At 36.6% G+C, this 22,960-nt stretch overlaps 1 long non-coding RNA gene across 2 annotated transcripts in view; it reads left to right on the top strand.

The window, feature by feature from the left end:
• LOC135307767 (uncharacterized) overlaps positions 1-22,124 on the top strand; it is an 86,967-nt gene extending 64,843 nt beyond the window's left edge. The window contains exons 5-7 of one of the 2 annotated variants that reach the window (XR_010368415.1): positions 21,068-21,178; positions 21,296-21,401; positions 21,599-22,123. This is a non-coding gene — a long non-coding RNA (uncharacterized LOC135307767). Of the gene's footprint in view, positions 1-21,067; positions 21,179-21,295; positions 21,402-21,598 lie in introns of both variants that reach the window. The other variant, XR_010368414.1, reaches the window with a different exon arrangement.
• Positions 22,125-22,960: the final 836 nt, after the last annotated feature.

Raw genomic sequence — 22,960 nt, forward strand, 5'->3', positions numbered from 1 at the left:
TGCAAAAATGCATTGTGTTAATTTTAAACAGCAAAGTTATTTTTCCCTTCCACAGCAGAAAGGAAGAAACATCCTGTAATGAAATTTTCTCTTCAGGGTTAGGTGCCTGCTCTGTGCTCCCCTGAGAATTACACTGCATTCATACCTTCTGAGGTGTACTGTGGCTAACCCCTGGGTAAATCCTTTGAAATATCTTCAAGTGTCTCTTGGTCTTATCGAAACAGAGCCCTGTATATGAGCCGGCTGATTTTGGGAGAAAGGTGAGTATTGCCCAATGGATATGAAAAAAATCAGGTGAACCTTGCCATGTCTTTCATCCCTTTGCTGGAATTAGCATTAGTAGAATAATAGGGTAGAGCTGGAATAAGAGCATCCATAAAGAGGCTCCTTAAGGTCACAAGTGTTTCTTCATAATCGTGTTATTTTACAATATATTCAAGTATTACACAGTTGCTTTGATTTAACAAGAAAATATTTTTTTTCTCATTGGTTTAGATGTTGTTTATGCTATGGTGACTTACATAACTTTGTGCAAATGGAAATATTTGTTCGGATTGAATTAAGGAACATGTTTGGAATTAAAAGCTCCAGGTCATTTAAGTTATCATTGGATAAATAATTTGATTTCATTTAAAGCAAGTCTGTGCATCTCTGATCTATAACTTTTCCTAGCTTTGAATAATGCAGTAAGATATCAGAGAGCCTGTGTAGCCTCTGCTGTCACTCAATAAGCTGATTTAGAAATGCATGAAAAGGCAGCACATTTTGCTTGTGCAGGAGTTTCGCTGACTCTTGGAACACAAACTCTACAACTCTGTTCCCAGTGCTACTGTTGAGCAACTGTTCAGTAACATCTAAAATATTAGACCTGGGGATGTTCTTTCTTTTCTCCTATGTCTTTTCAACAAAATAGTCTTATTTTCTCCTCTTTATTTCCCTGCATATTTCAAATTGTATTAAAAATAACCTTGAACTAAAATCAGTGTGAAAAATAGTTTGGTGAGTAATTTGCTTCACCTTCAGTTGACCTTCTCACAATTATGTTCATATTCCTCCTGTCCAGCAGAGTCAGGTGTACAGCTCTGCTTTGGCTGTTTTAGGAAATGTGGTGGTAAGTTTGACTGCTTTAGGCAGAAACACACTGAGGATCTTATGTGGGATAGTAGATTAAGTAACATCCAGTGCATTATAGGGATAGTTTATAATTAATCACTAAATGAACATAGTTGGTAGGTTAACTTTGCCATTCATACTGTACTAATTAGTTTTACAACTCAATCAGTGAAACAGGAGGTGATGGACTGATACAGTACATATTTGTAAATGCCAAATTTTACTTAAGAAAGATTTGGCACAATCTTTAAAGTCTTTTCTTTGTAAACAATGTAATACAGATTTTTATGAACACTTTTAGCAAAGTTAATACTAATATATTAATGGAAACAAAATAAAAAATTACAAGCAGTATAATTATGAGGCTGGTTGTTCAGGAAATATTTTTCTTCTCTCTGTGGAGTCCTTAATTTGAATACTACTGCAGAGACTAAATCAATTATACCCCAAAGTCCTTGGCATGTGGTCACATTGTGACTTAATGAGAAACAGAATTACAACCAAAGTAAAAGTTTTCAATCACACTTTTTGCTATGCCATGAGACGACTGCTTTGAAGAGACGCAGATAGAGAAAATTTGGAGTGAAAAATTCCTGTGCAGTATTCTGTGCCAGCTTCTACCTAATAAGATATGCAGCAACATCTATAGCCTTAATTTTGCTTTTCTTCTTACTGATTATAGCCTGGCATGGGATTTTATGCTGCAGACATATGGCAGAATGGCTAAGATGAAGACACCTTTCAATATTTTGACAGGAGAAATTATTTTGGGGCTTCATGATTGTGTTAAGAAAATCAATTACAAGTGCAGAAAATGTAGCATTAACTTCAAAAAGGGCAAAAGTTTGTGTTAAAGTTCTGAGTTTTGGATGAATAAAGTATTCATAACATATGCTTAATTTTGCTATATAAATAACAATATGGTTTCAATTAAGGCACTTTGATAAAAGTAATCTGAGATAAGGTTAAGATGGACTTGAAAATAAATTGCCTTCCTCTTTTAAGGATGTGATTTGAGGTGGAGAAGTCTTTTTTCTTGCTTGTTAACTCTGCTTGGCACATACTCTGGTAAGGAAGTGACTGAGATTGAGAATGTCTTCCGAGAAAAGCCAGAAAGCAATCAAACCTGGTCCACTCCTGTGATACGGACATCTGTGATGTTATTTTGTTGCCAATGGCTGGATGTGGATTGTGGATTGGTCCTCTGATTCATCCTGATGGTCCAGAGTCTCTTTTCAGTTGGTGGTATAGGCTGCTGCTTGGAATTTTGGAGGCTCCAGCTCTGCCCTCTGTCACTGCTCATCACTATTATTTTCACCAAGATGATTAATCGGTTTTTACCAAGAAAATAATCAAGATGAAAGTTTTGCTTATTTCTTTTATTAATTCATCTTGATAATAGCCTGTATAACCATATGCAAAGTTATTAATCACTAATATAATAACTGTATTATTTATCATTAATATAATAACGGTAGAGCCTTACATCAGGGAACTAATACACTACAGGTGGGAAGCAAGCCAAATTAACTGCATGTCATCTGAATAATTTCCATTATAATTATTGGTATTGCTGAGTAAACCAAGTAACTCATCAAATGCTGCTGTGGTTTCTCTTCTAACACTTGGAATTTTGGAGGTTTCAAGCTTATAATTTGGCTTTTTCCCCCTTCAGTTGCTTTTGTCTCACCTTTGTTCCTACTGCAGAGCTGTTAGGCATTCTTGTTGCAATGCACTGTGAAAAACTGTTTTAACTTCTAATCTACACGTATGGTTGTAGGCTCATTGGGTACTCTGTTGGTTATTAGGTGTGTTGGGATGTTAATAGTTTAAACCATAATTCACTATTGACCTGATTTTCCATTCTGAGGCTAAGGCATGTTTGTACATCAGGTGCCCTGTATAAAGATTATTTTAGAGATTGGGGCTTGTTTATTCTTTAATCTGTTCTGTGCATTGGTAGCTAAAATCCAAAAGGTTGAACCAGGTTATGAAGAGATGTAGCAAAATATATAATATATTTTCAGTGAAACTTACAACAGAGTGTTGATTAAAAAACCCCCAAACCCTCATAGCACGGAAAGTTCATTATGAGGATTTTGTGGGAGGGGTATGGCAGGGGACTTAAAACACTGGATTTTTGTCATTATCTCTGTCTCCTTGTAAGCTCTCTAATACTTCCCAATCCCTGCCACTGATGACCTTTGCTTAGAGAGTTGGATGGCAGCCCTTGACAGAGCCTTACAGCCAGAACACAGTAGTGACAGATGAAAAATCACCCATTTATCAGAAAAAATAAAAAGGGGAAGGATGAGGGACAAGAAACCTGATATTCCCTTATTTCTACTCCCTCTTGTCTGCTTTCAGGTATCAATTTGAAATAGTTTTTAGCTCTGTTAAAATATAGATGTAGAGGATATGTAACTAATTTGTAAAAGAGCTGATCTTCACATGATTTCAAATAAACTTTTCCCACTATTCTGTAAATCTGTTCTAAATACATATGGGCAGCATAGAAGTAGTGACATTTGGGTTCCTCATAAAATGAGAGAGTCCTCATTTAGGCCTTTACTTAGTCATTTTTTTAACTTGAGAAATACTTCAAAAGTAGACAGCAGCTGTTTACATGTCGTGAAAGCACTTCATTTTTTTCTGAAAGCTGAGTGTCTGTGTAGGGATTGCACATTTGGCTTTTTCAATGGGTGGGAAAGAGGTTCCCAAATTCAGTGAACTTCAGTGACAAGCAGACATGTCATTTACTTTAGTAATTTTTAAAAGTCTGTTGTAGTACTTCAAGCATTTTGACTTTGCTTTATCATCTTAACTTTTTGAAGGCTTTAGAAATAAATTTTCATACTTTTTTTGTGCTTATTAAAATTATTCCCAACCAATTGAATAGTCACAGAGTAGGTATCTAATAAAAATTAGATTTTTCTGTATAGACCTAGAAAAACAGAAGCAATAACAAATACTTGCTGGATGTTTTTGATGATATATCACACCTTGTGTTGATTTTGTGTAAATTTTAGTTTTCCTAGCTGCAAAACTGAAAAGCAAAGGAAAAGAACTTTTGACACTGCTCTTATTAATCAGGGTCAGTTGCAACTACTCAGCCTAGTATCTCATGCATGTAAAATTCACAAAGCCCTAGATAAGCTTTTGGGAGAATTGAATTAAAGAATATATGCAAAAATTATCTATTGTGTGTAGGCATATGTATTCCTCTGAATACTAAGAAGCTTGATATATTTATTAAATTAATATACAGCTCCTGGCTTTACACCTCTGTGTTGTTAAGCAGGGTGGATATAGATGTTGAAATACACTGTAGTTAAGGCTTTGATTATAAGTGAAAACACTTTTTTTCTAAAGAAACAAAGGACAGTTTAGTGATTTTGCTTCTATTTAATAACAGTAATTCAGAGTACGAGGCTGTCATGACGTTGAAAAATAGTATAAAATTATTTAGATGAAAATCAGATATTTGCAGTAGGATTTAACTTCTTCAGACATAAGGGAAAACTAATCTAAATTAAAACCCTCATGGAATATTCTCATTAATGGGTTCCACTGTGACTGTGGTGTGGTATAGAAGTGTTTGTTGTTGCTGGGAGAGATGGTATCCAATTTTTGCCCCAACACAAATTCAGGCAAGGATTACCTTGCATGTCCTCCCTCCAGGGAAGCCCAGAGAATGTGTGATCATTTAATGTTCTCTATCTGAGAAGATCTGGTCATCTGGGTTTCCTCTTTAGCAATGTCTGGCAGGTCTTGTATAAGTATCTCTTTATAAAAGGTGGAATCATCATTTGGGGCGGTAATCTTGCATCCCTGACTAGGAAAAGATACTAACACCCTCGATTTGGTTGTTTAAAAATAAGATAAAACAATTTACCATTAAAATTAGTACGTGTTGGGTAAATTAAAGTCGCCCCTGAAGGTATTCTATCTTAAACTGGAGTTCAGGGTATTAAAAATTCAAAACACAGCAGAGAAGTCAGGGTTGGTTGTTTTCCAATGCTGTCTACCAAGATTATTAGAGTTAGAAATCTATTGCCTATGAGTAACAGTTGCCCTGCTGGGAAAATTTACAATTCCAGATTCTTGTAATGAGGACTTTAGCCATTTTAGCCAAATAGGCAACTAGTCAGAATTCACATTAAATATCAATACCAATAAGACAATATTTAGAAGCCAGATTTGAGACTACAGTAGTAGGATAAAAATTACTTCCCCGTCCTGGAACCTGCCAAGGTGTACAGGGACACTCGTATGCATCCCCAGAATTAAAAATAGATGTAGCTGGAAAACTATGAAGTTGTTTTGGTTTTCCCCCCTGGAACCTGAATATAATAATAATGAATAATATTTGAAGTTTTCTTTAAATGAGACTTTTCCCCTCTGTTTCATTAGAAGAAAAACACCTTGTAGGTGTGTGGAAGAAGATAGTTGACACTAAAATTGCAGACTTTGGAAAATATCTGAAAAATTGCTAAATGACATCAAAAGTAGGATGGTCATGCCTCCAGATGTGTTTGACACAAATTAGGTAACTTGATATTTTTTTTTTCCCACTACAATATAATTACTGTTTTTAACCAAAGCTTTCTACCTGTATTCATGCCAGACATAATACCTGTATTATGTCAGATTTGATTCATATGAATAAGACTACAGAGTGATTTGATTTTAGAGACTTCCTTAGTATTCATAGGATAATTTAAGTTGGAAAGCACCAGACAGGGTCAAATTTTATTGGGTTGTTTGATGTTCTGACCAGTTGAATGCTGAACCTCTCCAAGGATGGAAATGACACTGCTGCTCTGGACTCTTGTTCAATTTTTGAGTAGTTTAAAAGTTTTTACCTGAATCCTGATTGGAATTTTCCATGTCACAGTTTGTGTTTTGCCTCTCATTCTGTCACTATGAGCTTCTGAGAGGAGGCTGACTCCATGCATCTTCACAGATGCTTTCCACTAGGGTGTGCCCTGGACCTGCTACTGAATGCCAATGATTTCTTTGACAGAAACTCCACGTGTGGGCACAGTGCTCCAAACGCAGTCTAAAATGGGAGGAATTCCATTGACTGGATATATTCTTCCTAAGGATAGCAGTGGAGTGTGACTATCCTTGCTGAAAAGCCATGTATAAACTCATGTTCAACTTTTTGTCCACCAAGTCTCCAGGGTCTCTTTCTACAATGCTGCTCTTCAGCCTGCTCTGTTGCTTCTGGATGTAGGATTCTGTGTTTGTCAAACTTCATGAGGTTTCTGCAGGATAATTTTTTTTAGCGTCTGGGTATTTTCAGGGTCTCTGAAAAACATCTCTGCCTTCCTGTATGCCAACTACTGCCTTTCATTTATGATAGTTTACAAAGATGATCTTGAATGAGGGTATTTTGTTAAAAAACTACAGTTAGATTTCATACTCTCTGAGGAAGTGAAAGTCTCTAGGTAGCTCATGATGTACTTCATTTTTTCCTTCAAGGCTTTAGTCTGGAAAGAATGACAGTGATTCTCAGTAGAGTTGTATGGTTGAAGCAGAAATTACATTAGACTAAGTTTCAGGTGAAAGGATGACACAAATATGCAATAGAAATATTACTGGTGGTATAAAGAAAGAACAAACATAAATGTTTCAGTATGAAAGCATCAATGAAAACTGTGAGAGAAGAGATAAGAGGTGTGTTGGTAGCATCTAGATCTAGAGATTTGCATATGTAATGATGTATAAAAAAGTTTACAGTAACAACTCTACATAGGAAGTAAAGAGTGGTAGTTGTAAGACTTTTGTTTATTTTTAAACCCCTCAACTTTGACATGAAGTCCAAAGATAATTATAAAAATATACCACACCCACCTACCTGGTTTGAAATTTTTTTCAAAATGTATTGCAATTTTTCAGAACGTATTGTCGCTAAAATTACTTTACATATATATATATAAAAAATACAGTCCTCATTGCAAGTGAATTGGCTACATAATTTGTTGCAAGTTATTTATTTGGCTATGTTGTTTGTCAGGTGCTGTGCCTTGAAACAGTCATTAATTCCTGTCTTGGGAAAAGAGAAACAAGAGAGATTTTACATAGCTGGATAGAGACTCTGTAAAATAACAGTGTGGATGATGATATTTTTTCTCTTGATTCCAGATCATCCCAAATACATATTAAATTTTAGTTAGAATTTATTGATGCCCTTGGTCTAGACTATTTTTGTCAAATCTTAAGAGACCGCTCTCCATCAGCACTTATATCCAATATGCCATGTGAGCTGTAATGAACAAGTATTCTTGTAATTACCTTCTTGTAGTTCAGTGCTAAGGAGAGGAAGAAGTGGTTCACCAGGTTTTTTTCCCCTCATCTTTTTGTTCTTAGTGGACTGTGGCTCCATTTACCTTCCTGCTGTTCTATTTAGTGTGCCACTGATGTCCCAGCTGCTCTGCTTCTCCTGTCCTTAAGATATGAGACAGGAAAAAAAAGGAATGCATGAAATCTATACAATGACCTTCCTGTTATGGAAAGGGGCAGAGGGCTGTGGCAAGCAGAAGTGAAGGCCTGGTGAAAACAAAGAGCAGATCTGTAAAACCTATCTGATCTCTGCAGAAACAGGCATGGTACTTCTGGGCTTGAGAGAATGTTTGTTTATTTTAGTCACCAACAAACATGTATTGCCACTTTTGACATGTGTTTTGTCTTCTTCCATAAATACCCTGAGAAAGGGGCACTCTGAAGTACTAGACAGGAACTTCAGACAAGAAAATAGGGCAGCAAAATTTGTATCTGTGTAATTTGGAGTATTCCTCGTAGCTCCCAAGCTAAGCAAAATCAGTTGTTGAGAAACTCACAAGTGGGCTGTTTTATTTTTTCTTTTGTTGTGTTTATTGTTGTTTGTAATTACCCTATTAGAAGCTAGCAAACCCTAAAGTTTGCACTTGTTTGTCCAAGGAATGCATATTCTAATTTGTTTGGCAGCTCTGTTAATTGATGTCTAAAACAAGCAATATGACAGAAAAATTTTCTGAAATCTGTGTTTTGAATGGCTACCACCTTAACAAAAACTCCTGCTGTGATTCCAAGACATGTGGATGCAGTAATTTACAATGAAGTTTTTGCACCTTCTTAGCTGTCACTGTGTTGACAAAAGAACGGGAGTGAAAGCTGCTCCTGTGCATTTCTGTAGTCCTTATTTTTTCTGTTTTTATAACATAAGTGCTAACAGCAAACAACCATGGTAAATATTAATTTTAACTAGTATAGATAAACATTTATGATGGTGATTGTAGCAGAAAGCACATCTGTGGAAAATGTACATCATAACTTAATTAGGAATGTTCTTCTTTTTCTAGCATGCTGTGCTGAATTCTGCTGTGTTACAAGGAGAAATGCCTTTATATTAAAATGTCCCTGCACCCTTGTTGTCTGCTCTGAAGATCCATTCAAAAATTTATGCATACTTCAATAACACTTGATTTTTATTTCTGTGTAAAAAGTGTAAACTTGTAGAGCACTGTAAATCTATGTTTTTAATTCAAAAACCTCTTGACCAGTTGTTTTTTTTTAACTTTTCCAGAAACATGCTTTGATTGTTGAAAGAACAAATCTGGCAGTTTGAGCCAAAGTTGTAAATGTGTTTCAACAAAAGGTTCTGTAAAAGAAAGCAGTTGTAAAGTACAGCATTGCATCTGCTTCTGCACTCTAAAATTATAGTGAAACAACAGTGGATCCTTGCCCAGTCTTCTGCTCACCTTGGTAAGAATCCTGGCCAAATAGAGAGTTCTCAGGCAGAAACAGGAAGACTTGCATTAAATTATGTGTGACTGACACAATAGGTAACAGGTGATAAAAATTTCTGGTATGATGCTAATAGAGGGGGAAAATAAGCTTTTATTTTAAAATTCTTTATACCAAGAATAAAGAAACCTTGCCTAATAAATGTGTCTATTGCTTTTACAGGAGAAACAATGTTACTGCTTTAACTTCAGGACCTAATGATTCTGATATTTCTTTAACAGGGGTTTTCCTCCAAGCTATTTGGTAAATAAAGTTAGTGAGTTCATGTTTTGTTCATCTGAACCCAGCATGAAGTTAAAGTATCTGAATCTTATGCTTTTGTGTTTTTTTTTTTTTTTTTTTTTTTTTTTTTTTTTTTTCTGATGGAGAATCCACATTTATGTTTTGAAGTGAGGTGGATTAATTTTTCCTTACAGTGAGGATTCCCAAAACCTATCTGTGGTCCTTCCAACCTGGATTGTATGACTGTATAAATTCTAGGAAAGTTTTTACTGGGAGAAAAAATTTGATAGTTAATTTTAAAATAGAAGGTTAGGAAAAAACCCAAGAAGTTTTATAAAGAATTTTATCTGTCCTGTCTCCTGTGTCTGGACTTGCCTGCAAGGTTTAATGTTTCTTGTACTCCAGCAAAGCCTATGTGTTCCTATGGCATGTAGTCCATCAGGAAGGACTGGGTTGTGTTTTCTTTCTGTTCCACGCAGAAATGCCTTGGTTTCTTTACAGTGCTGGAGACTTTTTCCATCCTTAGGTTCATTCTCTGCCTTTTCCCATCTCAATCTCAGTGTGCCTCATCCTGATCTAAAAAGCTTTTATCTCTTAGCATCCTCTATAGAGCAGAAGTAATTTATTACTCCATCACGAGGGCTTTCTGTGATTCTATCTGTCCCATTTTGAGTGGATAATAGTTTCAAGCTAAGAAACAAAACAGATTATGTTCATTGTATTGACTCCTCATGCAATTTCTATATTCTAAGGACAGATGTCTTAATTAAATTTGACACTTCTTCCATACGTAGGAAGCCTTAATTGGCCTTTGTAACATATTTTCGAATGCATGAAATGCAGCTCATTATATATCATAAATGTATTAAAAGATCTTCAAATATCACAAGAGATGCAGAGGAAAGACTTGCTATTAAGGGAAGAATTGCAATACAGATGGCCTCACTGCTAAAAGTATATCACATGTATTAGGCTGTTTCATCCTGGCTCTTTTCTTTTGCCTTATGTATTAAAGTTTCTTTTTCAAGTCACTTCAGAATATTCTGTCTATCTCAGCTGGTGAGTGAACATGGTTTTCATTGCAAGGGACGGGGCAGTAGGGAAAAGCATATATTTGCAAAACATCCTTTCATCTTAATGAATGGTTGTGTCTGCTCCTGACTGGACAAAGGGATCCAGATGATCCCACTTTTGGACTCAGATCAGATTTCTGCACCTGATATTTGCTGTAAAGCCAAACTTACTTTCAACTGTAGATGCACAGCTGAGTGTCTGTAATAGTGATGCACGTGTAATAATAATGAGGTAGTTTGAAATTACATTTAATGCAGTTGAGATATTTAACCTTGCATCACAGACAAATTTTAAAGGATCTAGGGTAATGGTGCTTGCAGAATCTTCTGGACAATAATGGACACACTGGGCAAGAGCATAACTAACTATAGGAAAGTAATGTAATTGCATCTCCTGCCTTGCTGTTGTATTTGCTTAAATGGGTGATTTTGGCCAAAGGCTTTAACTGTTGGCAGCTGAAATCAAGCAGATTGTGGGGAATCCTGCACCACCTCATAAATGAATATTTGAAGTCAGTGACAAGTAAGCCTGCAAGGTTAAAAGAAGCAGAGATTGCTGCAGAGCCAGCCTCAGATTAAATATTCTCTAGATTTAATATTTTGTTTGCAATGGAATAATCAGCTCATAAGTAACCACATCATGGTGCTCTGTTAGGAGTCCTTTTAGTTGGCACTGATTTTCATATCATAATATAATTGATAGCTTCTTTTGTCAGAAATCACTAGGCAGCCAAATAAACAATATGCCCTTCTGTCTGTTCAGGAGTAGTGTAATGTTCAGAAATATTGATCCCTCATGCCAGATAAAGCTGTAATGAGGATAATAGCAAACGAACCAAAAGCTGCTTCAACGTGTCTTATCTATTACACAAAGAATTATAAAGTTAGTACCATATTGACCTTTTTGTGACATGCTAAAAGTTACTGCTGCCAGTGCTGTTTAGTATTTTTCAAATGGCTGCATTTCATGGGGAGAAAAAAAAGAAAATATTTAGCTTTTCCATGACTGGTTCACTTTTTATTGATCTCCCCACTGCTGATTTAAATGTGAATACTCAGCAATAAGGCATCCAAGTCATCTTAACAGAGGATGGCAAAAGCATCTTGTTGGCCAAAATTTTCTGATTATGGAGATTTTGGCAGCTTTTGGTTTGTCACCTACCTTCTTGTCCCCTTTCCCTCCTTTGTTTAATTCCTAATTAAGGAATTAAACAGTGTTAATTAAACACCTATAGCAGTGTTCTAGACTTAGTGTAGGAGACTGTCCAAAATAATATAATGCCAGTCCTCTAAGTTCACTGCTCATTCTTAAAATCCCTCCCACTGAACTTCAATTTTCACTTAAATTCTATTCAGTTATGGATAGCTTATTTCATGCTAATTATGAATTTTAAAAATTCCATCTGGAGCGAATAATATAGAATGACTGATTAAAAGTGAAAAGATTAAAAGACTCTCTGTGAAACAAGTGCATTTAAAAATTAAAATATATCATCATCTGGGTTTTGACTGTGCCAAAAGAACATCTAATAAAAACTAGTAAAATGTAATTTGGTACATTTTTTTTAAACATCAAGTAGCTTTGAGACAGTAAGTAGATGAATAAGCTGCTAATGGACATTATTCTCAACTCATTGCATGGATTGTATTAGTGTTATCTAGAGTCTTGCACTAATACTGAATGCTGCAAAGAATCTTTAATTTGCCTTTGCTGCTAAAGAAAGGAATGGCCTTGGAGCATCAGTGCTTACACTGCTCATCAGCATGATTGGTTCCTGCCAACTAGCACTCTTCCAGCTGCTGCCTGGGCACAGTTCTTGTGAGTTGTTTCCAGCATGAAGCTGGGCTGTGGCTGTTTGGGGATATTTTGAGCAGAGGACAGTGAGTCTTGTAGGTATATACTAGACTGTGCTCTTCTGCTTGGTTCCTAAGGGGGGTCCCATGTCTCATATTTAGTAGGGTGGCAGTAACCTTTGTGTTACAAGGTTTTCTTCACAGGCCTTTAAAAATCTTATTGGAATTAATTGGTAAAGTTAAAGTATTTGTGCACATCTTTTTTTTTTTTTTTAATTTTTTTTAATCTCATTTGACCGCTTAATAAGTCACATGGAGGAAGCAAATGTAACACCACTAAGTTTCCAGATTTTAAAAACTTTATCTTGCATTTTGATGTTTTAAAATTTGGCATGGACTTAATCTGGTTTTATTAAAAATTCCATATTAAATTCAATAAGAGTCTTGATTCTTTGCTGTCATTAATCCTTTTCTCCTCACATATCCCCATCTCTATCAAAATCTACCTGCAGTGCCAGTATACATTAACTTACATGTGCAGAGCCCTACAAACTGGATTCTGAAAAGACTAAAACCAGTGAGATGGACAACATAAATCAAATTTTGGGCTCAGATTACAAAGGTGTCTATGATTTTTTTTTTCTTTTTGACTTAGTATTTAGATGTGAGTCATTACTACTCTAGAGGTGTCTCATTTCTCCTATAAACTGAGTCTTTTGTGCTGGCCAAGGCCATGGGCTGTTACTAAAATGAGAGTTCAGAAAACTGCTTCTGAAGTGTCACAGATAAAGAAAGTTTTTCTTGTCAATACTGTTACTAGAAGCCCATGGAGCCCCAAAGCATCACCTTCCAACTTGAAATAGCTAATTGGTAAATTCTGAGAATAAACTTCTCTGCAGTTCACTTGACTTGTAAATGAAGATGATTCTGCTGCAAATACTGAACTAGCATCTAGGAAATGGAATGTTAAAATATTCCTACCTCTTTGGGTCTGTGTTTGGGTTTGTTTATTAATTTATTTATAATTCTGCTTAGCATCTGCTTCCTTCCAATTTCTGGCATATTTTCAGTGGTAGCTTTTCAGCTGGGGGTGTCTGCATGGGAATTTTCCTGGAACTAGTTCTGAATTATATAGATATACTGTTTGGAATTTAGTTTCAGGTAGATCTGAAACAATAGCATGGATATAGCCATTATTGATGTCAGATTTTTAGCTGGGATGTTGAGCATACACAAAAGCACATAGTTACCTCTGAGATTTATATTTTTAGTTATTTTTTTTAACAACAGTGAAACTCTTTGTGTTTGTTGCATGCATGATTTTGTTTTTTTAGTGATATCTCTAAAGATATGATACCAAAAGTAGCAAACCAGAGAATGATTGTGTGATTGTAGCTAATTTTGCTCTGCAGTTTGAGAAAAGCCAATTTATACTGCCCTTTGTAGATAAATTTTGGCATAAAATTTCTTACAATATATTATTGATAAAATTCTCATTGGTGTATGCATTATTCTGGTTGGGTTTTTTCAGAAGGAAAAAATGCATCGAACTGAGCTTTGCATATTAAATTTTTGAATAGTCTTTTGTGCAGTTTGTATCTTAATGTAAAAATCTGAATCAAATAACATACTTCTGTAGACTGTAGATGTGTCAAAACACAACTATTTCATTATTGCTTGAAATGAAATATTAACCTCTCAGCTACAGTGATGTAGGCTTTAATCCTGCATAGGTACTATGTGCATGCTTAGTTTTATTAAACTCTACCAATCTTTCTGTTCCACTTTTTTTTTTTTTTTTGTGAATATACTATTGGGTAAAATGGTATCCAAAAATAAAGCCAATTTCTTTTAAACAGGAGTTTTATTTGTGGCTTTGGGTTGGAATAAATGGGTTGTTCTAGCTAGAGACTTTTCTGAAGTAACACCCCTCTAAAAATCAGTAATATTCATTCATTCATTCATTCATTCATTCAGCTGAATGAACAAGACACTTCTAGACAACTTCCACTAAGCTGAGCTTCTTTATAATAACTTTCCTGTGTTAATCTCAAGCATCCCATGTTGATTTTCCAGTTATAACATAGCAGAGAAACATGTAATGCCAGTAGCAAGTGACAGTCCTCTGCAGCAGTAATCGAGAAACACATCTTGATATACTCAAGGCAACCACCATGGAAATTTGAGATTGTAATAAAACAGAAGAGAACAACCAAAAATGTTACATTAAGTGAAATTATTTAGAATATCCTTAATGCTTATTCTTAAGCATTTGAGAGAACTCTCAAAAGTAACAGTCAGACTAATTTTTTCTGTATTGAAATTTCATACTAATATCACATTTTTCTCATGTAATCCAAGTTTGTGGAGAAAAGCCATGGTGTTCTGAAAAATCTTCAGGAATGTAGAAAATGTTAAATTAAACCTTTTCTTTTTTTCTTGTGGTACCCATTACCCAATGGGAACTCAGTATTTATGGTACTGTAGGAGTTGAAGTCATTTTTAGAAAATAATATAATCTCTTCAGAATCCAAAACACTCTTTCAAGTGATGCCTTGAGAAAAGAACTGTGAAAGTTGAAGGCTGCTTTTTTCCCCTCTGATTTTATGAACTTCAGTTTAAAGATGAAGGATGTGTTTAGTAGACTCTGCAGTGAGAGGAAGCCAAGTTTGATAACATGTTGTAAAGGGACCTCACTCCTCCTGCTCCATGACCCTTTGAACTGGGCTTTTCTTTACTGACAGATGTATATTTTTAATAATTCTGAAAACTAGATCATAACACTTTGAGCTCTAAATTGAAAGATGCTTTTGTCCCAATTGCCACATTACTAGATAAAAACCCAAGAAAGGCACTTTTCATGGCATTTAGACCATTTCATCTTTGCAGTTATCTAAATATAGGCACAGGCAGTCTTTCAGCAATCACATCTGAGACACCCAGAAGTGATGAGAGGTTAAGGGAAGAGACTTCCTTTTCAGTTGAGAAAATAATATCTGTAATACTTCAAAACATTTCGAAGTCTATTAAAAAGTTGGTGAAAATTAGGTGCCAGTCCTTGCATCCTACTTAATTTCCTGTGCAAGGAGTTATGTTGCTGTTTTGCAAGGTTATTCTTTACTGGATTGTACTTTGTGTAAAGCACAGAAATAAGGTTTACATGTATTGCTAAATACTTGATCATCTTGCTCTCCACAGAGCAGCATTATATTCTTGTCATTATATTTTAATTTCTGTTGATGGTACCAAAGAGATGGCATTTTTCAGCATGAAAAGTCCCAAGCAGGTGCTATTTCTTTAACCAATGTCCCAGCAGGGTGTTTGCAGTTTACCTTAATTCTAATGATAATTTCTGCTGATATAAGGAGTGTCTACATTTCTTTTGTTAATTGCAATGTTTATTTGTATTGGTCTAGGTACACATTGACTTTTGTTTTGTAACTGGAGTCAGTAGATACATTCTCCCATCACCCACAGAAGCCTATTTCAAAACTTCTTATTTCAGTCTGTGAAAGAAGGAAATATTGTGTGTATGAAGGGAAAGAAGCTTTCTTCAAAACTAGGAGGCATTTGTCAGTCCTTGAATTTTGGGCTTTAAAATTGTCTATGTCACTAAAACTAGGAGAAATGTTGTTATTAAATATTGACCTCACTCATAGTGAAGCCTATGCTCAAACTCATTTTTCGCTATCAGCAGTTGTACTAGTGCAAGAGAACTTCTGGAGAAACATTCCCATCAGCCAGGCTTGAGATAAAGGAGGAAGTGTCATAGAGGGACTGGAGATAAGAATATTCCACTGATGTCTCCTCACATCCTTAGAAATCACCTGCAAAATTGGGGTCCCAGAGCTTTGGAGTTGTGATAATAAAGAAGGGAAAAAAAGGCAGTGAGACCTGAGAAGCAGTGGAAGCAAGTAAGAACAGGGACAACCTGTGAGCACATGAGCAGCATGGGGTCTCTAGGAGAGCAGATGTTGTTGGGGGTGGGAGAGCTTCCTAAGCTGGCTGGGATCCCTGAACCCAACCTCAGTGTCAGCTGCTGGGGCAGTCATTGCCATGGACCCCACTTCTCTTCAGGCGTAGGAAAGGGTAGCGGAGAAATCGGCTACCTGGGAAAAGTAGTAAACTTCTTCCTAGCGCTGAGATCAAAGGATTTCAAACCTCTGGATGAGAGGAGGAAGGGAAAATTGGCTTTGCTGCTAGGAGGCTTGATAGATCAGACTACCTCTTATCAGCAATAGCAGCTTTGTGACTTGTTTACTGAGAAAAGAGCGTTTCCAAAGAAAGTGGCTGCCACTGGAGCATTTCTCTGCAGGTCCCTAGCAGTTCTGAAAATTCATGGATTATGAAAACTGGTAAGGTCTGAACACACAATACAAAACATAAATTTAACATATTTTAAAAAGCTGTCATGATTTATTTTCTTCTGTGTTTTCTTACAGTGAAGTGACACTGCATTAAATCTTATTTTAATGTTCTGGAATGCAAAAAGTACTTGTCAGCATTATTTGTTTCTTTTTGCTGTGTGCACAATGTTTTAGAAATACATTGTTTGGAAGTATGGGGGATTTGCAAATATTAAAAGCTTAAGCTTTTATTTATTTTATTTTAAGAAAAGGTTGTTAGCACCTGATAGCAATGTCTGAGCATAAGTGTAGCAGGGCAGGAAAGGGAAAGTACCTGCTACAGCAAATTAGTAGAAAAGGAAAGAGTCTGCTTATTCATTTGCCAGTTCAAGGGTTGTAAAAGAGGAACTAAAGTAACACAGTGGCTGGACTATGTTCATGTGGTGTGACCTCTAACTGTGCAAATGGGTCACAATATCAGAGGTTTTAATAAATGCCATTACCATATACATATTAATTTGTGTGCAAAGACACAGATTTTATAGAAATTTGTGTGTTCAGTTGGCAAAAACTGGATGAATATATAGCTGTATTCTCATGTCTTATGACCAGCTGATATTTTCTTCTACCAAATGCTTTTCTTTTACTGTTTTTATACAGGTTTGTTTATCCAACCTATTTGCATATGAATTCATTTTTGTAGGATTCCTGCTCTTATGAAAGGAACATATAAAACTTCAGAAGTTTTTGTTCTACTTTTATGGAAAAATAATAAAAAATGGTGTTAAATCTGTGGGTGAAATTGTATGTAAGAGTTAACCCTGACTGTGCAATGTATTCAGTCCCTTTTCTAATAACCAAAAGGCAGTTTCCTACAACTTTTTGTGACAGGAGCAATTTTAAAACTGGCTGTGCTCTCCCTGCATGGAGTGGTGGTACCTGCTAAGGGGATGGGAGACTGACATACAGAGATTTTTTTTTCCCGTGAAACTAAAAACAGAAACAAAATGCATTTCTTTGTCTTTAAAGGAGATTAAGTATCAGAATAATCAACAGGTAACACAATGAAAATGTTTAAGATTGCAGTTAGCAGCAAGGATACAGTTCTTGATATTGACAGAGGTGTGAAGCATTTGGTATAAATATTAACTTATGTAAACTTGCTCCCTTAGATATATTTCATATGTAAATATGGGGTTTGGTTTGGTTTTTTTGCTATTGGAATACTAAGAAATAGCAGGAGTGAGCAAGAACTGGGGCAATGTATGTACAGTACAGGACATCTAGTAGAGCAGGTGTAGCTGGAAGCAGGAGAGATTCTGTTTCTGTCATGGAGTAATTTAAGGAATTCTAAAAGCAAGTGAGAATTGCAAGATGGGGTCCATATCTTAGTTCTGTTTGTACAGTGTAGTGTGGTAAAGCTGCTTGAAAGATGGCCAAACAGATTAATGAGAAATAATTAAGAAAAAAATATTTTGACATGCTTTTGAAAAATTTCTATCACTCCAATTTGGGAGCTGTGGAAATATGACCATTGTATTGCAGAATCTAATGATGTACAGCTGCAAGAATGCAAGAGCAAACTTTTCATCTTTGGAACTGTTCTGCAAAAATAGATTGTCTTATTCTGTTGTGTGCTTGGTAATGACAAGAACAGCCCCCTGTTAGTAAGTCAGACTCTTGTTCTAACAACTTTTTACTGAAACAAAATGAAATCCCTAAAGTAGAAATTCAATTCCCATATGTATAGTCAAGGGTTTGCTGATGATTCCAGTGAATTGTGCTTTCCTGCAGCCTGCATGCCCTTATTTGTCTTCTGAAGTGGGGAACCTGGTGTGCCACTGGTTCTTGTGGCTGCATTCAGAAGGTCTCACTTTTATACGTTGCAACTTGGCCAAAAGCTCTGTGCTGCTTTGCTCAATAAGAGGGCAGAAACAGATTTGCAAGAGGCATGGTGCTTGGTTAAAGAGTACGCAATAAAAATAGTTTTATTCTAAATTCAGACCCTTTAAGTTATTCAGTTATAGACAACAGTGTGCATTTTCCTGAGGAAAAGGTTAATGAGATAAAGATATGACTTGTATGCCTGATTTTTGAAGTAGTGTTTTGTGTCAAAGGAAAAATTTGTTACCATATAAAATTTGCTACCTTACTGCTGCTGAGGCCAACATTAGCACATGGGAATAAACCTTTAAAAATTGCAAAGATTTGAAGTTTTTGTTGTCTGTTTTTATCTATATTATACTGACATGCAGGCATGATGCATTGTTTCTGTAGAAAGCTTGGATAATACTTGGTAGGGAGAGAACAAAATCTCTTTGTATGTTTTTGCTCCAAGTGGCCATGAAAAGGACACCTTCCTCCAAAGATTTGCTTAATTGTGCTTCTGCTCCTTCCTGGCAGAGTGAGTGTAACAGATCCTTGAATGATTGCAGTTGTGTTGCTGTCTTGGAGCCCTTCAGCTTCAGCTTCTCACAGGCATTCTTTAGCATTTGCTGCACCTAGGCTGTTTCTTCAGCTGTCATGCTTGTCAGTAATAACATAGGGCAAAGATATATGTGAGGGAAAACATGGGAAAATGACACTGCTGTAGAGCTGCTGAACAAATTGTCTTGTCACTCACTTGGATGTGTATGAACATACATATGCACTGCCTTCCCATTTACTTTAAGGTATGACCTCCTTATTGTAGAGCTTAAGTTGTTCTGCATATATCAGACCATTTTTCTTGTAGTATCCCTGCACACTAGTATAATTCTGACTTTGCAGATGGATGTAATCTGAATTTCCAGAATGTGTGTTGTCCTAGGGTATGTATAAAGTCTGTAGTTGAAAGAAGAGATTAAAAAAGTAGGTGCCTGCATCATACTTTTGTGTTTCAGCCATTTAGTATGAATAGCTGGATTTTCCTCACTAATTTTATCGTATGCATGATGCTACTGTTTGCCATCTAAGAATTTTGCAGACAGGAAAGAATAAGTCAATGAAAAAAAATTAGTAACAAAAAATAATATTGTATAGATAACTTGCTCTGCCAACTGCCTTACGTGTAGTCAGACTCAACACCCACACTGGAGCAGGGAATGGATTTCTCCCTCTGAGGAGGAAGCAGTGGCAGAAACAAAAGGTGATGAACTGACGGTAACCCCCATTCTCTGTCTCCTTGAGCTGCTGAGGGGAAGGTAGTACAGAATCAGGAATACAGGTAAGCCTGGGAAGGGGGAAGGTAAGGTGGTTTTTTTTTAAGGTTTGTTTAACCTTACATTATCCTACTCTGAGCTTGGTTGCTAAAAAATTCAGTTAACTTCCCCAATTTGGGTCTGTTTCACCCGTGGTGGTTCCTAGTGAGTGGTCTCTTCCTGCCCTTGTCTCAACATTTGAGGTTCCATTATAGTCTCTCTCTCCTGTCCAGGAGTAGGGAGGGGAGTGATAGAGCGACTTTAGTGGGCATCTTAAAACCAGACAGGGTCAAAGCACCATGCAGATCCTTTCAACACTTCTTCTACTTCTGAGTTTTGTGCCATGGGTGTGCTGTGACCTATCTAACACTGCTTATTTTGATGCAGGGTTTCTGTTGTCTTATAGCAACACAATCTTAGCAGAAAACTGTCCTGAAACAGTGCAAAGATGTCAGCTGGCAACCTTCTGCATGCTTCCCTAGAGCATATATTTACTGTCAAACAAATGTGACAACTCAAATCAGCCATGCTGGTCAGCCCTTTTTCCTCATTCCTTGGTTCAGCTGAAAGCTTTCACAGAGCAGGATGCCCTGTTCCCAGCACTTAGGGCAAAGGTATAATATTATCTCTGCATGTTTGCCCCTGTTCCAGAACTTCTTTGTGTTGACAGTCTACATTTCTGCTTTTTGAAGAGAGCTTCAAGACTTCCTGGCAAATATCATTAGTCTTTAATTACATGAAGCACCTGGAAGAGAGAATAGACCCATCCTGAAGGTGGTGGATATATCTGGAAGTGTGTGGGGTTAGGCTTCTTCTCAGGGCACAGCGTGGCACACGGTTCAGAGAGTACAGTCAGCTGTGCTTACTTGTCTCTTCAATAGGTTGCCTCTGTCTGAACTGAGAGATTTAGGCAGAAAGATGAGGTCAGCTTGGTTCAGAACCTGGAGAAAGAAGACAGGCAGATCTCTCTATCTAGAGGGGCTGCTCAGGAAGGAGAGAGATGTTACAGCTGACTTGGAGGAAAAGACTGTGTGGAGCACCAAAAGGGAAGCCTCAAGGAAACAGAACTGTAATCAGACTTTCCTTGTGGATTCATGATCCTGGTAATTGTTTTCAGTCAGGGGCTCTTAGATCTCTCTGTGGATGAAGTTATCTTGGAAGGTGGTCCCAGGCAGGTGTGTCCATGTATTGGCTCTCTTGTGTGTCTGTGCTTGGTGCAACAGTCATCTTGGTCATGTCCAAACATGCCAGACTTCACTGCCTTCCAGCAAAATTTGTCCAATGTCAAATTCAGCTGCTGAGTGACAAGTAGGTGAGATGCTGGTGAAGAAGCAGCTGTTTATATGCAGGGAGGCAGTTATGCTGTCTTTGGATGGGAGTCACATATAAAACAGATTTGGATCCACTGTTGATTTTATTCTCTGTCACTTACAATGCCCGGTGAGAGTTGAAAAGAAATATTTTTATATGAAAGCCAGAGGAAATGTTGGTGCAGGAATAGCCTGCATCTGACAGTCTATCTAACACCAAATTCCGTTTCTTTGTTTAGTGTGGGGTGATATTTTTTTTAAGGCAATTCAGAGAGCTCCTAAAGATTAGGAACTGCATGGATGGACAGAGACCTTAGCTTGAAAGAAACTGGTGGGAACATTCTATCAAGGTATGATAGTTGCAGGTCAGAGGGCTGTTGATCTGCTTTCAAGGCAGATTTTTAGAAATTTCTCACTTCTGCTGTATACACCCATCCATCCATGTGTTTTTATTTTCTTTCCTCAAGTCCTGCAAATCTGGTCACTTTCTTTGTGCCTTGAAGTTGTTTTGAATCTTTCTACCAAAACTCCTTCGTAAGAACACGAAACTGGTGTCTGAAGAGAAGCCTGATTGTAAGAGCCATTTGGTATTTTCTTGTCACGTTCTTAATATTGTTATTCTAACCTTGTATTAAATTCTTCCCCTCCTGTGTTAAGAATATGCAATGTTAAATGGAAACTAAAGTAAATTCATTTCCTTAGTGGTTTGGAACTACATGTTTGTGGGTTTTTATTTCAGTTCTGATATATTCTTCATATATTTTTTTCAGGCGTTGGAATAGCATGAAAAGTATGCTGCAAAGAAGATATGCTTGGAGGGATGTGTCTTTTAGTGACAAAATGGGAGAAACTGCTGTGGGTGAATACAACTCCTCACTATCATCTGACAGTGGAATTTCTTAATTTGGCTGGTTAAACAGCCCTTAGATATGGTTCTGCCTTTAAGCAGTGTGTCATTTATCCCAATACCAATAGCTGTAGTTTAGTAACTGTAGCCTCAATATAGGTTTTAATTTGTTTAGTTTTAATTTAATAATTTTGTGCATATGTAATAACGTGCATTCCATAGAAATAATAGAAAAAATGTCATGTTAATGCAACAAGTATGTGGGTTTCAAAACATTGGGTTTTCAAAACAAATAGAAGATGTAGAAATTGGATGATAAATTGAAAATCAAAGCTATAATAGTTTGCATCTGTGAACAAGAGTTTGGTCAAAAAGGCAAGTAAAAGTGTATCAAAATAATTCAGATAGCTCAGTGACATATGATTTTGAAAGAGGAAAAGACAAGGTCATGTCTTGAAACTATATATAGGGGATTTTTGAAAAAAATCAGTTGTGGCACAGCTGTGGAAAGGAGAAAGCGAGATGTCTAGTAGAAGGAGGTAGATGTACAAAAATTCATTGAAGTGATACAGGCTAAGGTAGCTGATCCTTTGTAATGAGAAGTCAGAGAAGTATAAAATATCACCTCCCAGACATTATATGACAAATGTATTTTCTGACTAGGGTAGTTACCTGTGAATCTTAGCCTGACACAGCTGAGCCCAAAGTCCAGAAATCCTTTATATGTGGCCATATAGACAGATTTATGTGACTTATTCTATTTTCTGTCATTACTTTTTCCTGTCTGGATTCTTGCTAAGCTTAAAAGCATGCACAATAAGGATTGAACAATTGCTTCAGATTTACCCACTGACTTTGGGTTTACAAAGCCCTACTCCTGAGCATACCAAGAAATGACTGCTTTAAAATCTACCTGTTTCATTCTTAAACTTCCTCAGAAACAAGAAAATAGGATCCAATATCTGTCTGTCTAATCTAATGAAAATTTACAGAGATGTGTCTGAACTCCAAGCTGCCTCATCTCTTTGATTGTAATGTAACTATAAGAATAAAGCAGTTAGAGCTTGGCCTTGTATTAATTTTGAGGTAACGAAAACTAGTAGTAGTATGAAGGTGACAGATGCAGGTACTAACACTGGAAGTCACTCATACCCCACAGTTTGCATATACATTCACACTTGTGATTGGTGTACTTGTGGACCTCCCTTCTGAGCACTGTGAAAATGACAGCATATAGGAGCATTCCTTGATCTGTTTCCCATCTTACATTCCATACAGCTGTGGA

This window comes from Passer domesticus, chromosome 1, assembly GCF_036417665.1.
Source record: "Passer domesticus isolate bPasDom1 chromosome 1, bPasDom1.hap1, whole genome shotgun sequence".
NCBI lineage: Eukaryota > Metazoa > Chordata > Aves > Passeriformes > Passeridae > Passer > Passer domesticus.